Raw genomic sequence first — 22,386 nt, forward strand, 5'->3', positions numbered from 1 at the left:
GACAGGTTTCAGGAGCAGCGTTTGCTCTTCCATTCCTCTCATTAACTTATGTAGCAACATCATAACTCTCTGGAAGGATTAAAAAAAAAAAGATGTTGGCATATTCCATCTGAATTCATTTCAGATAGCGTCTGTGTCAGAGCATTTGCATATGAATGAGATGACTTGACGTTGGATCATTAACATGGGAGCATTGCCGTGACATATTTTAGAGTTCAGGTTCAACGGGTGGAGGCAAGCCCGGCAAGAAAGGTGGGAGACTTAGCCCATTTGAAACTGTGCTGGAATCGCCTGACATGGAATCTCCATCCCAAACGGGCCATGGTCTGGAACCCTGGGTTCGCCTCTTCCCTTTAGGACAGCAAGTCCAACATCCCACCCATCCTCCCCATACCCCCAGTGTTCTTGCCCCATGGAAGGGGTTGCTCTTAGTATTAGTTGAGTCATGGTATGTGTAACCTGAAGCAGCACCTGGGTGGATTACCAAAGGAAGAACTGCCTAGGCTGGAGACGCCGTGACCTGACCATGTGCTTTCTTGGAAATACAATTGGAAATACCATTTATTTTACTGACATTTGAAAAAGTGTTATGAGTGGGCCGTGCCTTTGCACTACTGTTTGTGTCACTCATGAGGCTGGTGCACTATTGGTCTCCCTGGTTTCCGCCTTGAGACTCGGGCTCTCCTTGGATTCTCTGGGCAGTGGGACCACAGTCTTCTGTGTGTGCCTGGCTCATGGGGACTCAAGCCCAGTCTTGCCCCTCACAGACAACTCAGCACTGTGACATCAGAGGTATCTGGTCATTGATTATATTATTTTACGACCACACAGAGATCTTGTTTTGGTTTCTTTTTTAAAATTTATTTATTTTTAATTGGGGGATAATTGCTTTACAATATTGTGTTGCTTTCTGCCGTATATCAACATGAATCAGCAATCAGCCATAGGGATTGCAGGCAAAAGCTGAGCTCACAGAAAGGACAGAAAGTGTTTAGGTGAGAGAGGCTTTTTGAACTGTGGTGTTGGAGAAGACTCTTGGGAGTCCCTTGGACTTCAAGGAGATCAAACCAGTCAATCCTAAAGGAAATCCGTCCTGAATATGCATTGGAAGAACTGATGCTGAAGCTGAAACTCCAATACTTTGGCCACCTGATAATGAAGAACTGACTCATTAGAAAAGACCCTGATGCTGGGAGAGATTGAGGGCAGGAGGAGAAGGGGATGACGGAGGATAAGAAGGTTGGATGGCATCGCTGACTCGATGGGCATGAGTTTGAGCAAGCTCCGGGAGTTGGTAGTGGACAGGGAAGCCTGATGTTCTGCTGTCTATGGGATTGCAACGAGTCAGACATGACTGAGTAACTGAACTGAAGTGCAGGTCACTTAGATTCAGATCAGATCAGATCAGTCGCTCGGATTAGGTTGTCTTTTAAACTCACGTTATCACAGAGCCTGATGTGAGTGGTATATGGGTTCCAGAATCTCTAACAACTCGGGGAGGAGTCATCTACCATTCCTCATTCTCCAGTAAGTAGGCAGAGCCTCGTGAAGTTTCGGTGACTTGGCCATGGCCACCCAGCTCCTATGTGGGTTTGCAGGAGCCAGAGAGTCTACTTAGCAGTGTCTCCTGCTCTGGCTGGCCGTAGTGCTGCCTTCTGCTTTTCACAACATTATCCAGTGAACCCTGATGCGAGGTTTCCACCCTGACCCAGAGACATGGTGTGTACCCAGGAGAACAGTAACCCAGGTGGGCAGTGAGCGCTCACTCGGCTTCATTGCTCATAGGGTCTCGGGATCCTTGGGGAGAAGCATCCAGAGGCTGAGATAAGAGACCATAACTGGCCTTGAGTGGTTTTCTGTGTCTCAACCTGAGAATAAGTTGTACAGAGCAGCGGCCATCAAGGATGGTCCCTAAACCAGCAGCATCTGGGACCTTGTCAAAATGCAAATTCCCAAGCTCTACCCAGATCTACTGAATCTGAAACTCTGAGCCTGGGGCCTAGCAATCTATATTTCAACAAGCCCTGGAGGTGATTCTGATTCATGCTAAACAGGACTCCTTCCGGAGCCCGTGTTCTGTCCTTCTCAGCAAACCCTTTGCCACTGCCGGCACAGACTGAGACTAAACAATAACTTCCCAGGGCTGCACAAGAGGGGACCCGGTCTGCCGGGTGGCGCCTCCTGATCCCTGGAGCCGGAGAGGCCCCTGAGTATCCGTGGGGATCAGGCATCCTTCCTGGATGAGATGCTCCTAGAGCGGGAGTGCTCTGCCTTCCAAGAGGCAGACCCAGGTGCCCTGGGTCCCTGCCCGCCTGCTCCTGGTTCCTCCCAGCAGCGCTTCCCCCTTCCGGAAGGCTTGTGACTTGGGAACACTCGTCCAGACCTGCACGCGTGTGATTCTGATCATTAGCACCTTGTAGTTGGGATCCTTGCCTTGTAAATCTCTTTGTTCCCTCAAAGTTCAGGGGGAGGGAGGCAGGAAGCCTGGAGGAGCTCTCCTTTCAGCCTGTTCTGCTCAGAGTAGAACAAAGCCAGCCTGTGGGGAAGACGCTTTGATCCCAGACAATGAGAGCGGCTGGACTAAGTGTTTGGAGAGACCAAACAGCTCTGGCACAAAACAGATCAGTTACTTTGCTTTTTCTTTTCTTTCTTCTTCTCTGGTTTTTTTTTTTTTTTTTTAAGATCTAATTCATGTACTAGAAGTTTAAAAGTAAGTTGTTTTGAAGGATGGTTTTTCCAGTCACAGGCTTTAACCTGAAACATCTGTGTGCTGGGTGCCCGAGACAGACTTGGAGGCTGTGCTGCTGCTGGGGCTGCCCTGAGGTGAGCCCACCCCCTGCCCCGCCCAAGGGTCCTGCCCTGCCCTCAGGCCATTGAGTGACAGCTGAGACTAGAGGATGCTGGAACTGGGAGGAACCTTGGGAAAATCTGCTCATTTATCCAACACAGTTGCCAAGACATAGGAAACTCCTGAGTTCACACCTAAAATGAATACAGTAAGCACGCCTGTATGGAACACCGCCTCTATGCCAAGCACTAAGTGTGTCCCATATCATTGACTCACTGAACCTCCGTCTTAGCTCTTAGCCTCTCCTCTTAGCCTCAGGGACCTCCATTTTCTCAGGTGGTTTATGGTAGTTTTAATAGTACTTATGAAATGGGTGGGATTATTGTCCCATATTCCAGAAGAGAAAAACGGAGGCACGGAGAGGCTGGTAATGTACCCACCCAAGGTTACCCAGCTGGATACATGGCAGAACCAGGCTGCAAACCCAGGCAGCCTGGCTCCACGCTCTTCACTACAGAAAAAGGTCTTTTTGGTCATGCAGTCCAGGGCTCTCTGACGGAAGTGATGGAGTGTTGCAGGGAAAATCCAGCTGGTCCTGGGAGCTCTGGAGACTGTATCCTCTGTTACCATTGGTGTTGTTACTGACACATGTAGACTCTGCACAATGTGGCCAGGGCTGAAGGGGTGGACAGAGTGTCATGCGAAAGCGGAAGAGGAAACCTGGAGCGCAGAGCTGCTGGATGGCCACGAAGAGGACAGCGAATAGTCACAGAAGAGGAGATATGGGAGCTGAGTCTCTTTCTCTCCAGCCACATTGGGGAGAGGAAGCAGAGAGGATGTCAGGCAGGGGAAACACTGTATGCAAAAGACTGGAATTACTCTGGAGGGATTTGAGGAGGCTTTGGGCTTCCCTGGTGGCTCAGACAGTAAAGGTAATGCCTGCAGTGCAGGATACCTGGTTTCGGTCCCTGGGTTTGGGAAGATCCCCTGGAGAAGGGAATGGCTACCCACTTCAGTATTCTTGCCTGGAGAATTCTGTGGACAGAGGAGCCTGGAGGGCTAATCCATGGGGTCGTAAAGAGTTAGACGTGACTGAGCAACTAACACTTCCACTTTTGCCAGCCAGTTTCAGCTCATGCTTCTCAGTACCCCCTCATCCTTACAGAATCTCCAAGGTTGCTGGTATGTGACACTGACGGAGTTAGAATTATGAATGATCAGAGCTGAAAGGGACCTCAGCATACCCTTTGGGTTAATGAGTAAACTTATATCCAAATAGCAGAAGCCAGTGATGATGGATTGACCATGTTTGTTCTCATGCCCCCCACAGCCCTTTAACTCTGGGAAACCTGAACTTTAATTGCTTCCTGTATGTCCCTTGTTCACCCACAACCCTGATCTCATGTCCGTTTGTGCTCATTACCCCTCAGAGCAAGCCCTCTCCCATTCTTGATGCCCAGGTCTCACCCATAATCAAAGTCCAGTTTAGATGCCACTTCCTCCAGGAAGCACTCCTTGCTTCTCCCAGCTGGGAATAATTCCTTCCTTCTTCTATTTCTCTCATGGCAATGATGGCTTCCACATGATGGAGAGAGAAAAGACCTCTAATATTACTCTCAAACTGACAGTTCAGCACTGTTTGGTCTAATACATTCCTCGGTGTCTGATGAGGCAAGACTGAGAGTGAGGCAAGACTGAGACTGGTCTTTAGGCCACTGAAAAGGGCCTAGGTTCAGCCGCACTGTTGAATTCCAAAGGCCTGATACGCCTATGATTTTTCCTTCCTTGCTGCCAAATCAGCTCTGCTTATCGACTGCTATTTTAATGAAACCTCCTGGTACCAGCTCAGGGAGGATATTTTTATTAGATACGATTGGGTGGATTCTTATGTTGAAAGCATTTGGTGTAAAACATGAACGCATCCAGTTCTCAGATATCCTTCCAAATATTTCCTTTGAAATCGGAAAATTACCAAAGACCTTGTGATAAGACGATGAAAAAAGAAATTAAAAAGTGAAGATGACGTGCTTATCTTCCCCTGCCCCACATTCCTGCATGGGCGGGGCTTTGGCAATTTGAAGATGAATTCAGTTAGAAGATTAGATGGGGCCAGACTTGGCTGTGGCCCAGAAAGGCTCAGGAAGGCGGTCAGTATTCTGGTCTTCTGTTTTTCCCTGTCTTCCAACAGCCCTTTAGGGGTTGGAGTCAGACAGAGAGGGTAACAAGTCTGCCTTACATATGGTCAACTCTATTAACATATGATGCCCCTGGCTTTGTGGTACCTAAGTTCTCAGCATCAAGGAGAACACTGTGATCAATGTTTATGGGCCTTCCCTTCCTCTACTGAAAACCTCTTTCCTGATCATTCACTAACCTCTACTGAAAACCTCTTTCCTGATCATCACTCCCCTAACTCTGCATACAGTAGACACAAAGGCTTAAACCTTGGGCTCTGGAATCACCACCTGAATTCAAATACTGGCTTTACCACTTTATAATGGGGCAACCTTGGGCAAAGTTACTTTACCCACATCACTCTGTTGCCTTATCATTAAAATGAGGATAAATGATAGTACTCATCTCCTAGGGTTCTTATAAAAAGAAGACAATTCATTTAATGCATTTAACCATAGCTGGCATATAGTAAACCTGGCATATAGCAGATTTTTTCATCAGAATCCTTCCACAATAATTACACCTTATAACAATCAACCTTTTTGTATGTGTGTGATCTCTTTTTTTTAAATTTTCTTGGATTGTGGTTGATTTAAAATGCTGTATTAGTTTCAGGTATATAGCAAAGTGATTTATCCCTCCCCCTACACATTTCCCTTTTGATAACCTTAAGTTTGTTTTTGATATCTGTAAGTCTGTTTCTATTTTGTAAATAAATTCATTTGTATAATTTTTAAAAGTTAGATTCCACATGAGTGATATCATATGATACTTGTCTTTCTGTGTCTGACTTCACTTAGTATGATCATTTTTGGAAGTGAAAGTGTCTGACTCTTTGTGACCCCATGGACTGCAGCCCACTAGACTCTTCTGTTCATGGGATTCTCCAGGCAAGAATCTTGGAGTGGGTTGCCATACCCTTCTCCAGAGGATCTTTCTGACTCAGGAATCAAACCTGGGTTTCCCACATTGCAGGCAGATTCTTTACTGTCTGAGCCACTGCATCCATTGATGTTGCTATTTTTTTTAAGTTAATTTTTGTTAGAGTGTAGTTAATATACAATGTTGTATTAGTTTCTGTTGCACAGCAGAATGAATCAGTTCTACATATACATATATCCATTGTTTTTTTTTTCATTCTTTCCCCACAGAGGTCGTTGCACAGTATTGAGTAGAGTTCCCTGTGCTGTACAGTAGGTCCGTATTAGTTATCTATTCCATATGTAGTGGTGGCCTCTACTACCTTGACTTGGAAGAATAGCTTTTGTCTGCCCTTGGGCTTTTCCTGGATATTGGCCCAAGACCTAAGGCTTCCTTGCAGATGAAACTCATTTTGGGTTGGCAGCTATTCCAGGAGTCCCGTGAGTCCTCGTCAAGCCCTGGGTCGAGCTCCTGGTCCTGGCTGTCTTGCCTGTGGCCCTTAGCTGTTTTCTAGCCTCATGTCTTCCACTTACTCCTGATCTGGGTATCTTCCTCTCAACCCTGCCTCCTGGCCTCAGTTCCTTGAGACGTGGGGAATGTTGGGAACCTAGCGTCCTGGTCTGCCGCCTGCCAGGCACTCCCAGGCTCTGTGCCCTATTTCCGCCCTCTGTCTGGGCCCTGCTGGCTCTTCTTTGAGCTGCCCCATCATTCAGTTCTGGTGTCCCTTTGCCTGCTCTCAGTGCTTTTCTGGGATGTGAGTTCAGGTGGTCTCTGTCTCTACTGACTCCAGACTAAGACCTTACTTCCGTGGTCTGAGGGAGTCCTTCCGATGCAAACCTCCCAGCCAGTGACCCTCAGTATTCCTCTGTCCTCATGGACAGCGGCATTTAGAGAGGTGGCCCTGGGCAGAGATGCCAGAAAGTCCCCTTTTTACTGGGATACATAAATAACGGGAAATGTGTTTAATCCTTCAGGCCAACTTTAGTTCCTTAACCATGTGGAATTCTGGAGTCCTGGGTAGATCAAACATAGACCAGCCATATCTTTCCTGGCCAGAGGTTAGGATGTGGTGACTGTGTATGCACATGCTTTATGTGCCTTTTGTATACTCTTTTTTTTGTAGATCTCCACCACTTGTCTGGAGCCACCATCAGGTGTATAATAAAAATTCTCTCTCTGTGCTGCTGAGCTGAAGGAATTAGATGCTCCTGTAAGACAAAAGGAACTTCTTGGTACTCCCAGAAAACTGGGATATTATAGCACTGCAACACCACCTTTAGATGGTAAACAAATACATTCCTGCGAATCTACTGTATACCAAGCTCTAAGACAGTTTCTTTACTGTGTAATCTAGAGTCTTTCTTGATCCCTGAATTCTGGATGAGATAAGCTTAGCCCAAAGCCTTTCTGAAGATTTTTGAGATTGTCAAGGCCTCTTTATCTCATGGCAGAACAAAATGTTTCTTCTTTTATTAGGAACAAACATTCATAAAAGGCAGCTGGGATTGTAAAGCTTGTTTTTGCTTTTTTGTTTTTCCTCCAACACAAATATGTTTTTTGTTCTAAATTTTCTTAAAAAGAAAACAAACAACAACAACAAAAAACCCTTAAAGGTAGACATTTTTAAGCCCACTTTACAGGTGAAAAAATTGAGTATGTATTAGTTCTTTTAACTGTTTTCTTCTCTCACATAGCAAATAGCTGGCAGATTCATTATTCAAATCAAGATCTTTGTGTCTCCAAATCCATGTACTTTCCACTCATTTAAATGGAGTTGGGCCTTCACATTCAGAGATCAGCTTAATTGTGTAACTGACAGAGGTTTTATAATCTCATCTCTATAACACTGGGTATGGTAGATGAAGTCTGTTTTCCTGGGAAGTATTTTAATTTGTGCAAGTTAACTAGGAGTTTCACCTATGCCGTCTAAATTTTGACCCTGAACTTTACATCGCAGAAGTGATGGGACAAATAACGTATCAGTCTATTAAGGCTCTTTGCAAACATAGAATAAATCGGGCCCCAGCATTGAGGGTCTGCAAGAAGCTTTATTGCCTGAAAATAGATGGCCCAGTATTTTAGTTAAAAATTGCTAGGTTCCAGAACTTATTAGGAATCTGCTTGAAATTCTGTACTGTCCCAATTTTATCTTCAGAATTGAATTAATTAGCCAAAAAACATTTGCATATGTAATTTGTTTTTTCTTCAGATGCACCATGATAACAAGCTATTCTTTTACATCATTAAGATGGAAACATATTATATTTTCATGCAAAGCAGAATCTGTTATTTTTTAAGTGTCTAATCCCCTTGTCGTTAAAATATTCGGAAAATAAGTGTATGTCAGACAGTGGGTGCCCTGAGCCTTTGGAAGTCAGACTTGCAGTTCATGAGGCCATGGATGTTTCATCTGTAACACAAGGAAGGAAGTTGTCCCGGACGAGAGACTCAGAGGAGTGACAGCTCCATTAAGGTGCCCACAGAAGGCCAGTTCCTAATTTGAAATCGTGTTAGGCGTAAGAATTGAGGAAAGAAGAGCCAGAAACGGTAACTGGCATCAGCCTTTATGGTGCCATTTCAAACAAAAATTTTATTGTTGATTTCGATTTTGTGACCTTGGAGGCTTGAGAACTCATGGCCATTTTTGAAAATGTATCCAGCTTGATTAACCTCATTGTCTATAAAGCTATAGTCCATGAAACTGCCTCCTCTGATACTTTTCTTAGAGGGAATTATCATGGAAATACATTTTAAAGATGTTATCGATTTTAAAATGACAAGGAGAGGTAGTTTATCCAATTACCAAATATATATTACCACTGTTTGATAAGTACCAGGAAATAGGATTTTATCAACTATTCCTGGGAAATTGGTGAATTTCTTTCCTGAATTTACAGAGACATGCACCGTGGATTTTTATTTTAAACATCAGAAACAAGCTAAGGGATTTTATAAGAAGATACTCTTCAACCGGTCAGTTGTCTTTCTTGTATAGCTGTGACTCAATTCAACTTACTGTTTCTCCTCCATGTCAATATAATGAAAAAACAAACAAATAAACAAACAAAAAACATGCCCACTTATTCTTTTTGACTTCTTAACATCCAGAGTAAAGTTACCATATTGCTGAGGGAATTAAAAATTCTGGTGTTCGGAATTGCACGAGATTCAAAGAATGACCTGTGTTGGAAATCTGTCTCTTGTTCTCCTCCAGCCCACGTTGCTGTTACCCTGGGGAGCTTCTGTTCTCAGAGCCTCAGTTTTCTTTCTTATTAAGTAGTAGTAGGACTGAAAGGGCTTCCCAGGTGGCAAAGTGGTAAAGAATCCCCCTGCCAGTGCAGGAGACACAATAGATGTGGGTTTGATCCCTGGATTGGAAAGATCCCCTGGAGGAGGAAATAGCAAACCCACTTCAGTATTCTTGCCTGGAGAATCTCATGGACAGAGGAGTCTGGCAGGCCATAGTCCGTGGGGTCACAAAGAGTCAGACATTACTGAGTGACTTAGCATGCAGAAATGAGGATCTCTTAAGGATGTAACAAAGTTTCTGGTGATCTGATCATGCATAGATGGCATTTACAAATGATGGTTCTTATGTTTAACTCGGAGAGGACCGTTGTATGGGTCCTAAAATTCATAAAATATATCAAACTGTCTTTGTCTCTTTTATGTGATGGAGTAGTTATGTCTTTCCTGATTGTCTCCTGCAGGAGGACTGGGCTTGATTGGTGTAAGTCACCAGGAGATCATCCAGGTTTGCTTGAGCTGCCTGACACAGAAGGACCAGGTTGTCTATCACTAGATGTGATCAGGAAGGGTCTGGGCATGCCCAGTGGTGGACACTAGAGAGAGATGTCAGGATGAGATCAAAGTTCAGACCAGATGACCCATCACTCCATTCTTTGCTGATGTCCTAAAATTCTCTGATTAATCAGACCCTCTACCAGTGTAGAAATCACATCTCAAATTAAAGGCCCAGGGTCAGATGTATCACCCTTCTGATGTCTTATAGACTTGACCTCCATGGATGGACCTCAGTTGGTCTGTCTTGGGTCCCCTCCTAGCTCTGCCTGGTCCCCACTTTCTCCTGGTCCAAAGAGTCTGCACTCAGAGTTTGTTTTTTTTTTTTTTTCCCCTGTCCATTTCAGTTCCCTTCAAGCCCTCTCTCCTCATGTGTTCTATATGCCCCACCTTCTTTGTCTCTTATCTTCACATTCCTGACTCCCTTCAGGACCAGGAATATCTACCTTTGATTGACATCTGTTCATTCAAGTTTACTTCACCTCTAAGAAAAGTGAACCCTGAGAAAACCGGGGCACTCCATTGGGGACCAGATCTGAAAGTTACTTCTTTACCTGCTGGCTTCATTCAAGAAATGTCCCATGGGAAAGAGAGTGGGCTTTGCTTGTAGACCTGAGTTCAAATCCTGGCTCTACCACTTGCTGACTGAACTGTTGGGTAAGTCTCCTTATCCCACAAAACCATCTTCCTTTCCATCGTATAAACAGTGATGCGAAAAACCACATCCAATTCTACCTCTGCCAGGAAATCTTCTCTACTAAAGGAAGGTACTAAGAGTATTCAAATCTTTATGAAATGATATCAAACTAATATCCTTTCTGGATTCCTTTCTGCGAAACAGAAGAGGAAACCCACTGTCGGGTAAAGGGTGAAGAAGAATCGAAATTCCTGTTTCTCAAATGTCTTCCGCACATGTGTCCTCACTGAAAGTGAAAGTCACTCAGTCCTGTCCAACTCTTTGCGACCACATGGACTACACAGTCTATAGAATTCTCCAGGCCAGAATACTGGAGTGGGTAGCCATTCCTTTCTCCAGGGGATCTTCCCAACCCAGGAATCAAACCCAGGTCTCCTGCATTACAGGTGGATTCTTTACCAGCTGAGCCACCAGGGAAGACTGCTGTATCCTGCCTATAATTTGCTGCGGGAAGCCTTACTGGTGTGTCAGGGGGTGGGTGAGTACTTTGGGGGATTAGATCACACAGAAGGGCTACCTGAACGGCTTTGTTCTCCATGTGGTGGATATTGTGAACAGACATGGGAGTTCAGTTCAGTCACTCAGTCGTGTCCGACTCTTGGCGACCCTGGACTACAGCACGCCAGGCTTCCCTGTCCATCACCAACTCCTGGAGTTTACTCAAACTCATGTCCATCGACATGGGAGTAACATGCAAGAAAGAGGGTTTGGACTGAGAACAGGATATTTAGTACATGCCTTGTCGCAGACTACCAGTGGCCAGGGCAATTCATCTAAACTGGTGGTTAGCAAACTTTTTCTGTAAAGGGTCAGAGAGTACATATTTTTGGCTTTGTGAGCCAGATACTTTGGGGTGCAGCCCCTTAGCTTCTCCACTGTGTCTTGAAAGCAGCCACAGATGACACATAAGGGATGAATGAGAATGGTTGGTGTCCAAGAAAATGTTATTTACATAAACAGAAAATGGGTTCAATTTAGATAGTAGCAGTTCCAAACTGTTTCCTTAATCTAAGCCGCAGTGTATCCCTCTTCACCATGGGGGCAGTAGAATTTCAGGAAGATTAAATAGGACAATGCAAACGAGGCATCTGAGCCCACAGCCTGACCCATGAAAAATTTCCATAAAGTTACTTCTTTCTGTCTCTTTTTTTTCCCCAAAGTGCTTCTATACAGTGTGGAGTTAGAAAAGAATGCACACAAAGGTCCTTCCCAGCCCTGTGGTTTTATGAAATTGTCCATTAAAAAAAAAAAAAAGAACAAGAAAGAGAGCATGCCAGGGAGAGAAATTGTCTGCATGTATTTTTCCTCTGCAAAGTCTGACCACAAGAAACATTAAATCAATCAGATGACAAAGCAGAATATGAAAAATTGAGTTGGTTTAGTCCCAAGTTTTCAGGAGGCCTGTGCTATTGGGATCAGAAGCAGACTGGAAAAAAAAAAAAAAGGGTCGCGGGGACAGAGGTGGGGGGGACTGTTTTCTACATATTCTGTGCATAGGCTATTCCGTGACTCCCACATCATTCATCACCGAAAAACTTTGAGTGCAGTAAACATTTCCCCTAGTTTAGTAGCAGCTCTGACCAAGAACAAAGCCATTAACATAAATGCAGATAAATACAAGGCAAATAATGATATTCCCAATTGCTTCTGTGTCAACCAGCTCAGCCCATCAATCTTGCCTGACTGGTTAAGAAGGGACTCAGAGAATTTATAACCAGGGAAGATTTCTTTCTAAAGCATTTCCACCTCCCAGACAAGGGGAAGGATGAATCATCCAGAAAGTCCCAGGAAATCAAATGAACACACTTCATCTTCAGAGCATCCCACCTGAGGTTCTCTCTTGGTCACTGCCGCCTGAAACCACACTCCTTGGAGAAAGATAGAACCCAGGGAGCTCTTGGTTGCCCATCCATCCTGGCAGGGGAGAGCACTTGGCCAGGTTTCTGCATCCTTGGTCTGCTAACACTTGTTCACAGTTCAGTGGCAGAGTCTCTCAGCCTCTGGCTCTGCCTGCCTCTGCTGCATTCACTTCATCAACTTCACCTCCTCATCCACTTTTAAGCAACAGTGTCCCTGGTCTTCTCCCCCCAGTGCCCCCTTCATTCTATTACCTTTTTCCAGCCATCTCATTTACTCCATGTTAACAGGTTCTACCTACATCCCAGCATCTCCCACATCTTGATCTGCCCGGGCTTCTCCTAGAAAGGGTGCTGTCTTACATTTAACTCCTGGTTGCTCTTACCATCTGCCTGCAAAGCAGACACATCCCATGTAACTTATCTACCTTAGCTCCTAATTCTGCTCTGCCCCTATTGACTCTTTATCTTTTTTCCCCTAAGGTAAAATCACAATATTATTTACTATTCTTAAAAATTGAAAGTAGTGTATCTGATAATAAGAAATGGTCACATTGATTATGATAGATAATAGTAGCATATTAAATTTTTCAAGTTTTTAAAAATTTTATTTATTTTCGGTTGTGCTGGGTCTTCATTGCTGTGCAGTTTTCTCTCTAGTTGCCAAGAGCAGGGGCTACTCTCTAGGTGGCGATGCACGGGCTTGTCTTGTTGTGGAGCCTGGGATTTAGAATACATGGGCTCCAGTAGTTGCGGCTCTTCACTCTAGAGCACAAGCTCAATACATGGCTCACAGGCTTGGTTGTCTGTGGCATGTGGGATCTTCCCGGACCAGGGACCGAACCCATGTCTCCCGCATTTGCAGGCAGATTCTTTACCACTGAGCCACCAGGGAAGCCACCACATATTAAAATTTAAAAACAACCAGAGGGCCCAGCAAACACCCTGAGGATCTGGAATGTTTTTGGCTGTAAATAACAGAAACCTCAATTCAAATATGGTTTAAACAGTGAAAGTGTTAGTTGCTCAATCGTGTCCAACTCTTTGAGACCCCATGGACTGTGACCCGCCAGGCTGCTTCTGTCCATGAGATTTTCCAGGCAAGAATACTGGAGTGGGTTGCCATTCCTTTCTCCAGGGGATCTTCCCAACCCAGGGATTGAACCCGGGTCTCCCCCATTGCAGGCGGTTTCTTTACCATTTGAGCCACCAGGGAATCTCTTAACAATAGGAAAATAAATGATTACATGTAAGTGTAAGGCAGCTCTAGGTACCACAAGATCAGTAATATAAATGAAGACATAGAGTCTTTCTCCCTATTGAGTCTTTATAGGTAGCACTCTACTGCACTCAGTAGCCCAGATCAGAAACTGGGCCATGCTGGGTGCTTCCCTTTGTCTCAGCCCTAATGTCATCTCAGTAGGCATGACCTAGAGATAAGAACTTCCTGGAAACCTCTCCAAAATGTTTCCTCCTGGTATATGTGATCACGTGAAGGGTCTCATTCACTGTGACCAGAGAGTTGTTTTATTTTGGTCTCCTTGCCTCGAGTCCCTCTCCCCCTGCCTCTTCCACAGTAGATGACTTAGGTTTTCTGTCTGCGATGGTGGGATGACATAATTAGTGTTTCCACTTGATGCAGATGTCCACAATCTGCAGGAGCTGCTGTGGGGCCAGAGTTAGAATTGGAATCAGGGATACATCGTTCACAATCTGATACAGTAACTCAGGCTGGGGGAGAGAGAGGGCTCCACTCAGGAAGAGACAGAGTTATATTTTTCTGAGTCTGTGTGTCAGGCTAGATGCTGTCACACTCAAATGAGCTGGTCTTAAACCGCTTCGAGGAAGAGATTATTGTCGCACATAATACATGTGAGAAGATACCCTTGCAATGAGTTCTATTTAGTTGATCTCTTAGTTGTGCTTAGTAGCTCAGTCGTGTCCGACTCTTTGGGAGCTCATGGACTGGGACCCGAGAGGCTCCTCTGTCCATGGGGATTCTCCAGGCAAGAATACTGGAGTGGGTTGCCATGCCCTCCTCCAGGAGATCTTCCCAACCCAGCGATGGAACCCAGGTATCCCGCATCGCAGTCAGATTCTTTACCATCTGAGCCATGAGGGAAGCCTGATCTCTTATTTAGAATGTGACAAATCCTGGGTTCAAATTTAAGGCTGCCTGTGTATAAAAACCTCACCCTAAATCCTCATTGTCCATCTCCCTGAGGAGGGAGCCAACAGAACTGTGTTGCTAGACATGTGGAGAGAAAAGGTGCTGAGACTGGGGCTCCTTAGACAAGACACATCTCTCAAGAACGCAAGTGTAAGGGGATCAGAGACTTTATTATATATTTTATTCATTGATATATAATAATCTGTCCTAAGGGAACCACTCAATAGATGTTTATTGAATAAATGAATTAAATCACACAATCCTGCAACTTGGACCTGGAAGCTGCATTTACCCGGAGAGAGCATCGTCTTGTGACCTTGCCAATGTCCTCCCCTTTGTTTGTCCTTCTCCTTGATTCTGACTGCTGTGTAGAAAAGACTTCCTCCCATGGGATTTTTTAGACCTGAGTTTGAGGGCAGCTTCCCTGGTGGCCCAGACGGTAAAGTGTCTGTCTGCAATGCAGGAAACCTGGGTTTGATCCCTGGGTTGGGAAGATCCCCTGGAGAAAGAAATGGCAGCCTACTCCTTTACTCTTGCCTGGAAAATCCTGTGGACGGAGGAGCCTGGTAGGCTACAGTCCATGGGGTTGCAAAGGGTTGGGCACAACTGAGCGACTTCACTTTGAGAGCAGGAGTATTTGTTGAATGGCACTCAGTTTGTTTGTTGAAGGCACTCAGCAATGTTTATTGAATGAATCCTGGACCACTGAGTCCCTTGCTTTTTTTTCCTCCCTTGGCAGGATGTATCAAAGTTTTCCGGGCTCTGTACCTCACTTACTTTACCTTCCTGGTGATCCTATGGAATCTGCACGTGTGTGTTTGTGTGTGTGCTCTGTGGCTCAGTCTTGTGCAGCTTGCAACTCTATGGACTGTAGCCTATTAGACTCCTTTGTCCATGGAATCTTCCAGGCAAGGATACTGCAGTGGGTTGCCATTTACTACTCCAAGGGATCTTCCTGACCCAGGGACAGAACCCAGGTCTTCTGCATTGGCAGGTGGATTCTTTGGCTCAGGGTCACTGAGCCACCTGGACCCTGACCCTAATCCTACCAGAAACAATGATTCAGCTCCACCTCTAGACTCCATCCTGTGTATGGTGGAATTCTGAGCTAGTGCAAATCCCAGTGAAGAAAGGACACTTCTGTCTCTGCTTGCTATCCCTGCAGACCATCTTATTCACCATCTGCCTCAGAAATTATTTCTCCTTCAGTTGCACAATAACCACAGCAGTATTGGGAGAAACACTTTAAGAATTCCTCCCCCTCTGCCTCTTTGTCTTGGAAAATATCTCACCTTGCATATCTGCATCTCTTGGTGTCAGTGACAAAGTGGAGACCAGGAGAAAGAAAAGACTTCCATGGCTCAGGAAATCCAGATTTGATCCTGGTTCCATGTCTTATCACCCATGTGAATTTTAAAAGACCACTTATTTATTTAAGCCTGAGTTCTTTATCTGTAAGAGAGGGCTGCTGCTGCTGCTAAGTCGCTTCAGTCGTGTTCGACTCTGTGCGACCCCAGAGACGGCAGCCCACCAGGTTACCCCGTCCCTGGGATTCTCCAGGCAAGAACACTGGAGTGGGTTGCCATTTCCTTCTCCAACGCATGAAAGTGAAAAGTGAAAGCGAAGTCGTTCAGTTGCGTCCGACTCTTCATGACCCCATGGACTGCAGCCTACCACGCTCCTCTGTCCATGGGATTTTCCAGGCAAGAGTACTGGAGTGGGGTGCCATTGCCTTCTCCGAAGAGAGGGCTAATTGACTTTTTTGATGGCTATTCGGCAGGCTGGTGTTACGCCTTTGGTGGAGAGCCTGGCCCAGAATAAGTGGTCTCTACATGTTGATTTCCTCTCCCTGGGTTCCCACACCCTGATAAACCCCACCTACCCTAACACAGTCTGATATGTTTCCTGCTTAAATGAACTGGCTACAGGCAGTGAATTTCAAACCATTATACAGGGTGATTGCATTGGGCTGCAGGTCACCTCACCTGTCCTAATGGCCCCAGCCAGGCTGCAAGGGGCTCTGGCCTTTGGCTAGTGACATTCGGACCTGTCTGCCTGAATGTCAGTCTTCTGGAAGGTGCTAGGCCCCTAGATGCCAGTCACAGCTCTCAGGGCTGATCGATATGCTGTAATGTGTGCCTGTGGTGTTTCTCCAGACAGGAGGGGACTGGCTGAATTGACCCAGTGTCATCTGGCTGGCTGGCTGGCTGCTCATTTCTCTTCCCTCGCCTGTCTTCTTCCTGAGCTGGGCTTACCATGTATCTCAGGGCTCTGCCTGGCATGCTCCCTCCTCCCGTTGTGCCTCCTCAAGGCGACTCCAGTCCTGCCCTTGCGTGGTGTCTCAGTGGCACATCCACTCATTCGCTCTATCTGTTCATCCATCCATCCCTTGTTTGCCTTTTCTTTCTCTCATGAACAGCTGTGGGGCATCTCCCATGTGCCATGCTCTTGGGAATTTTCAAGTCCAGTTCTCCATAATTGGGGCTGCCTTTCCATTCTAGAGAGTAGTGATGAGCACAATCAATGTTCAGAGACTTTTGTTGTGTCATTACTTGTTCCTGCATGCTTCCCTGGTGACTCAGTGGTAAAGCATCCCCCTGCCAATACAGGAGATACGGGTTCGATCCCTGGGTTGGGAAGATCCCCCAAAGGAAGGCATGGCAACCTACTCCAGTGTTCTTGCCTGGAGAATCCCATGGATAGCGGAGCCTGGCGAGCTGTGGTCCGTGGGGTCTCAAAGAGTCAGACATGACTAAGCAACGACAGCAACTTGCTCCTGCCACTCCAGCTGCAGGGATGGTTGAGGGCTCAGGGCTGGGTGGGGCGGGGGATCGACTCTTGCTAGATGTTCATTCAGACCTGTCAGCTAGTTCTGTTCTCAGAATAGCCAGCCATCCCCCATCCCTCCTTCCTCTGTAGCAACTCAGACACATTCTTGCTTCTGCAGTTCTAGTTGCTTCTGTGGTTGTAGGCGCTTCTGCAGCCGGGCATCAGCCAGTGCTCTGCCAGCTATTGATCCTGGCTTTTCCTGCTCAGCTCTTCAAATCAGAGTTGCTTCTTGGCCAAGCTGGGAAGGTCCAGCCATTCAAGATGACCCCAGGAGTTCTCTTCTTTCTCTGTTTTCCCTGCTTTCTCCAGTGAATTCTTTGATGCTGCTCTGGAGGCAATGCTGTGCCAGGCAGACTTCCACAGCATTGTCATGCCAGCTGTGGTTTACCATGTGTCTGATGCCTTCCTTCTATCTCAGAGGGACTTCTTTCCTTCCTGAAAGAAAGTGAAAGTGCTTGTCGCTCAGTTGTGTCTGACTCTGTGAGTCCATGACTGTAGCCCGGCAGGCTCCTCGGTCCATGGAATTCTCCAGGCAAGAATATTGGAGTGGGTTGCCATACTCCAGAAGATCCTCCCAATCCAGGGATAGAACCCCAGTCTCCTGCATTGCAGGCAGGCTGTTTATTACTGCCTGAGCCACCAGGGAAGCCCTTCCTTCCAGACTGTGCCTTAAAGAAACAGTCACCCTTGGTCTCTGCTCTGTGCCTGGGGGTTGTGATTCCCTGAGCAGGATTCCATGTGCTGGGGCTTTCTCAGGATTCCTCCCAACAGGCATCAGGATCCTTTGGCAAAATGGCCTCTTGCAGCTCTCCTTGGACCTCCTAGGATTCCATAGATACTTATGCAAATGAGACTCCCTCCCATGGCCCATGCTTCTCTATACTGTTGGGGGCTTCCCTTCACAGTAATGAACATCTCATCTTAATTGCTTGTGTTTATGGTTCAATAGTGCATCGTTTTTTGTTTTTTTTTTTTTGCAACACCAGCTCACAGCAATATCTTAAATTACCCAAGCCTGCCCACTTTCTTTTATGAACTCTGGCTTGTGTCTGATGAGCACTTAGACTTTTAACCATTTATTTCCTCCACATGACAGGGAATGAGGCACATAAAATGGATGGGAACAGTAGAGAAGGGGGAAGCACCAGAAGCTCGGGACCCATAAAAGTAGTGTACAGTGTGTGAGGCCAATATGATAGCAATGAGTTTTTAATATACAGTGTGTGTAATACATTCATATCCCTAATAAAGTCAATTATCGTCAGATCCGTTATTTCTCAATTTTCCACCTCAGCTCAGACAAAAACAAATCTGGAGCTATTCAGAAGAAAAAAAAAAAAATACTGCAGTCATTGCCAAGGCAGCAGCTGTCAAAAAAATTGTTTAATAAGTGCCTGTTTAACACATCTACCCTCCCAGGAGCCGGGGTAATGTCAGGAACAGCGTTTGCCATGAATGTAACCTGAGACAAAACTGAATCTTTGCCCTTGATTTGAGCAATTATCTTGTTCTTTGCTACTTTTTGAAAATTCCAGTTGTCATTCGGCAGGCAGCAAGGCAATAGAAGACAGAGCATCATCTCCGTCTTGGAGCTGTGTGTCTTTAGGGACATGGCTACAGTCCATAGGGTCGCAGAGAGTGGTACACGACTGAGTGACTAAGCACAGCACAGTTTGCAGATGACCTCCATGAACCTGTATGCGCTGTTTCACCTCTCTGGATCTGTCCCCACCGCTCCACTTCTCTGTGCTTTAGTTTCTTTATGTGTTTAATGAGGGAGTTGTTCCCAAACCTGACGGATCATCAGAATAATTTGTTGTCTTAAATTTATTTATTTTTAGATTCAAAAGTGAATATTTATTTGGACTAGGAAAGAAAATCACAATAGATTGCCCATAAAAAATCTTACATACATTACAAACTCAAAGAAGTCATATTTTTTTTTTTTTACCAATACATTTATTTTTAGCTGAAGCAAAGCATTGCTAATTTGAGCAAAAACTTTCCCGTATCATTGTCATTACTATTTTTAATTATAGGGGCATATTAGTTGGAGAAGGAAATGGCAACCCACTCCAGTATTCATGTCTAGAAAATCCCATGGACCGAGGAGCCTGGTAGGCTACAGTCCATGGGATTGCAAAGAGTTGGACACGACTGAGCAACTTCACTTCATTCACATTAGTTATCTACTAATACATAAAAATATTATCACAAATCTAGTGGCTAAAATCTCCACATCTTTATTACATTTATTCCGTCAGTTTCTGTAGATCAGGGGTTGTGAACAGCTTGACTGAGTGCTCTGCTTCAGGGTCTCACAAGGCAATGATCAAGGTGTTGGATGGGGCAGTGGTCTCATCTGAGGTTGGACACGGGAAAGTGTTGTGTTTCCAAGCTCAGGTGGTCAGCAGAATTCAGTTCCTTTTAGCTGATTGGACTAGGAGCCCCAATTTTGCCCTGGAGAAGGGAATGGCTACACACTCCATTATTCTTGCTTAGAAAATCCTATGGACTGAGGAGCCTGGTAGGACACACTCCATGGGGTCACAAAGAGTTGGACATGACTTAGCAACTGAACATGTGGGTTTGAGGCTACCCTCAGGTCCCAGATAGTTGCTGGCCATAGAGTTGTCTCTGTTCCTTGCCATTTGGGCTTCCCCAATGTGACCACCTGCTTCATCAAAGCCAACAAGGTAGAGAGTCTAACAACACCGTGTTGCAGTCTTCTGTAATGTAACCATGGAGAAGGCATCCTGTCACCTGGATGTGCTGTGTTCTGTTGGTTAGAAACACATCACAGGTGCCACTCAAGGAAAGGAAAGCAGGGCTTACACAATGGTGTGAACACCAGGAGGTAGAATTAGGGGGTCTACCAGAGAGCGTGCCTACCATGAAGAGTAATACCTGATAGGGTTTTTTATTTTTTATTTTTTTTAAGCAAAAGGTACAGAAAGCTGTGAAAGTGCGTTAGTTGCTCAGTCATGTTCGACTCTTTGCGACCCCATGGACCGTAGCCCACCAAGCTCCTCTGTCCATGGGATTCTCCAGGCAAGAATACTGGAGTGGGTTGCCATTCCCTTCTCCAGGGGATATTCCCGACTGAGGGATTGAACCTGGGTCTTCTGCATTGCAGGCAGAGTCTTTTCCATCTGAGCCACCAGGGAAGCTCGAAAGCTGTGAAGTATAAGGTCAAAGTCTCCTTTCCTCCACTCATGTTAACCGTTTCTCTTGTAAGGTTTTGGTGAGTTGTTACATTAATCTCCTAAGGGTGCCAACACAAATGATCACACACCAGCTGGCATGAAACAGCAGAAATGTGTTCTTTCATGGTTCAGGCATCTGGGAATATGAAATCAAGGTGTGGGCAGGTCCGTGTTCCCTCTAAGGCTCTAGGGCAGAGTTCTCCTTTGCCCCTCTCCTTGCTTCTGGTGGCCCCCAGCAATCCCTGCCCCTTGATTTGTAGCTGTATCATTTCAGTCTCCACCTCAGTCGTCACCAGGGCATCTTCCCGGTCCGTGTTTTTTTCTCCTCTTCTCAGGAGGACACTGGCTCTTGGATTTAATTGAGTATGACCCCATCTTAACCAATTACTTCTGCAGAGACCCTGTTTCTAAATAAGGTCACATTCTGTGGTTCTAAGCAGACATGACATTTTCATGGGACATGGTTCATTAACGAGTGGTTAGTTCTTCCTTTGGCATTTGCTGCCCAAACACTCACCCTCCCTGTGAGTCATTACAACCACCTCCCCACTGTGAAAGATGAGCAGTGTTAGATGGCAGGAGAAGGCCGTGGCAGACAGTCACTGGGCTTATACTAGTCAAGTGTCCTGGAGAGATACTCAGTCTCTCTCTGCCTCAGATTCCTCATCTGTAAAATGGTCAGACAGCAGCATAATAGTATTTCACTTTTAGGTTTGTTAGAGGATTAAATGAGATGATATATGCAGAGCTCTTAGAACAATGCCTGGCATGTAATAAGTCCTGTGACAAGGTCAGCAGTTACCTGTCACTTCTTCCCTCTCCACCCCTGCTTTTTTGATATTTAGAAATAGTATGTTTACTATTTGTTTTCTTATTTCAAGTTACACTTAGGAGCTTGAAGCTTTTTAGGGCATGAACCACCTATCTCCTTACATGGACTTGAAATAAACATTTCTCTGCTCCAAACTAAACAACAACAAAAAATTACACTTAAATGAATGGATTAGTTATTTATTATAAGTATATATAATATATAAATAAATTCAATATTATTTCTCTATATGTTTATATATTTACCTATAAATGTTATATACAATATATAGATAAAATAGACTCATGATTATAAGTGAAAAATTAAATATTGGTTTTTAATGAAAATTGGTGTATTATTTAAGTGTTATATGTTTGTACTCAAAGCTCTTTATTGCTTAATCTGTCTACTTAGTACAGTCTCTAGTGACTTCCATCTTAGATGAAGGATCTGTCAACCCCCTTCCTTTCCCTGCAACGAACGTCTCTTTCCTACCTCCTTACCTCTATCTTTTTTTTTCACTATGCCTGTTTCTCCATTGCTGCCTTGTAAATAAATTCTTCAGTACCATTTTTCTAGATTTTGTATATATGCATTAGAATATGATATTTCTCTTTCTCTTTCTGACTTACTTATTCTTTCTGTCAGCTCTATCTTTATTTTCCCTTCTTGATTTTTATATTTAGTTTATGATGTTTCTGGTGTAGTCTTCTATTTTTCATTAAGAGGCTAAATTTCAATAATAGCCTTTACATCAAAAGCCGACATTCTTACTATAATTTAACATTGTAATAATATTGAAATATAGAATGTATAATTATAAATTATAGAATATATAATAATATATGAAACATATTTTAATATTATTATATACAATAAAATATATGTGATAATGTCTACTACTTACATGCTTATAAGTAATTAGCATTCTAAATACATTATATATTAATGCATTTAATCTCTAAAGCAGCCCTTTGAGGTTGGTGACATATTACAAAGGAGAGAACTGAGGCCCAGAGAAGTTGAGTATCTTTTCCAAGGACACAGAGCAAGCGGTAGGTGCCGAGTTTGAGCCTCATCCATGACCTCAGAGCCTGTGCTCAGAGCCAGTATATTCTGTGACCTCTCATCA

Source organism: Bison bison, unplaced genomic scaffold (genome assembly GCF_000754665.1).
Source record: "Bison bison bison isolate TAMUID 2011002044 unplaced genomic scaffold, Bison_UMD1.0 scf7180017864297, whole genome shotgun sequence".
NCBI lineage: Eukaryota > Metazoa > Chordata > Mammalia > Artiodactyla > Bovidae > Bison > Bison bison.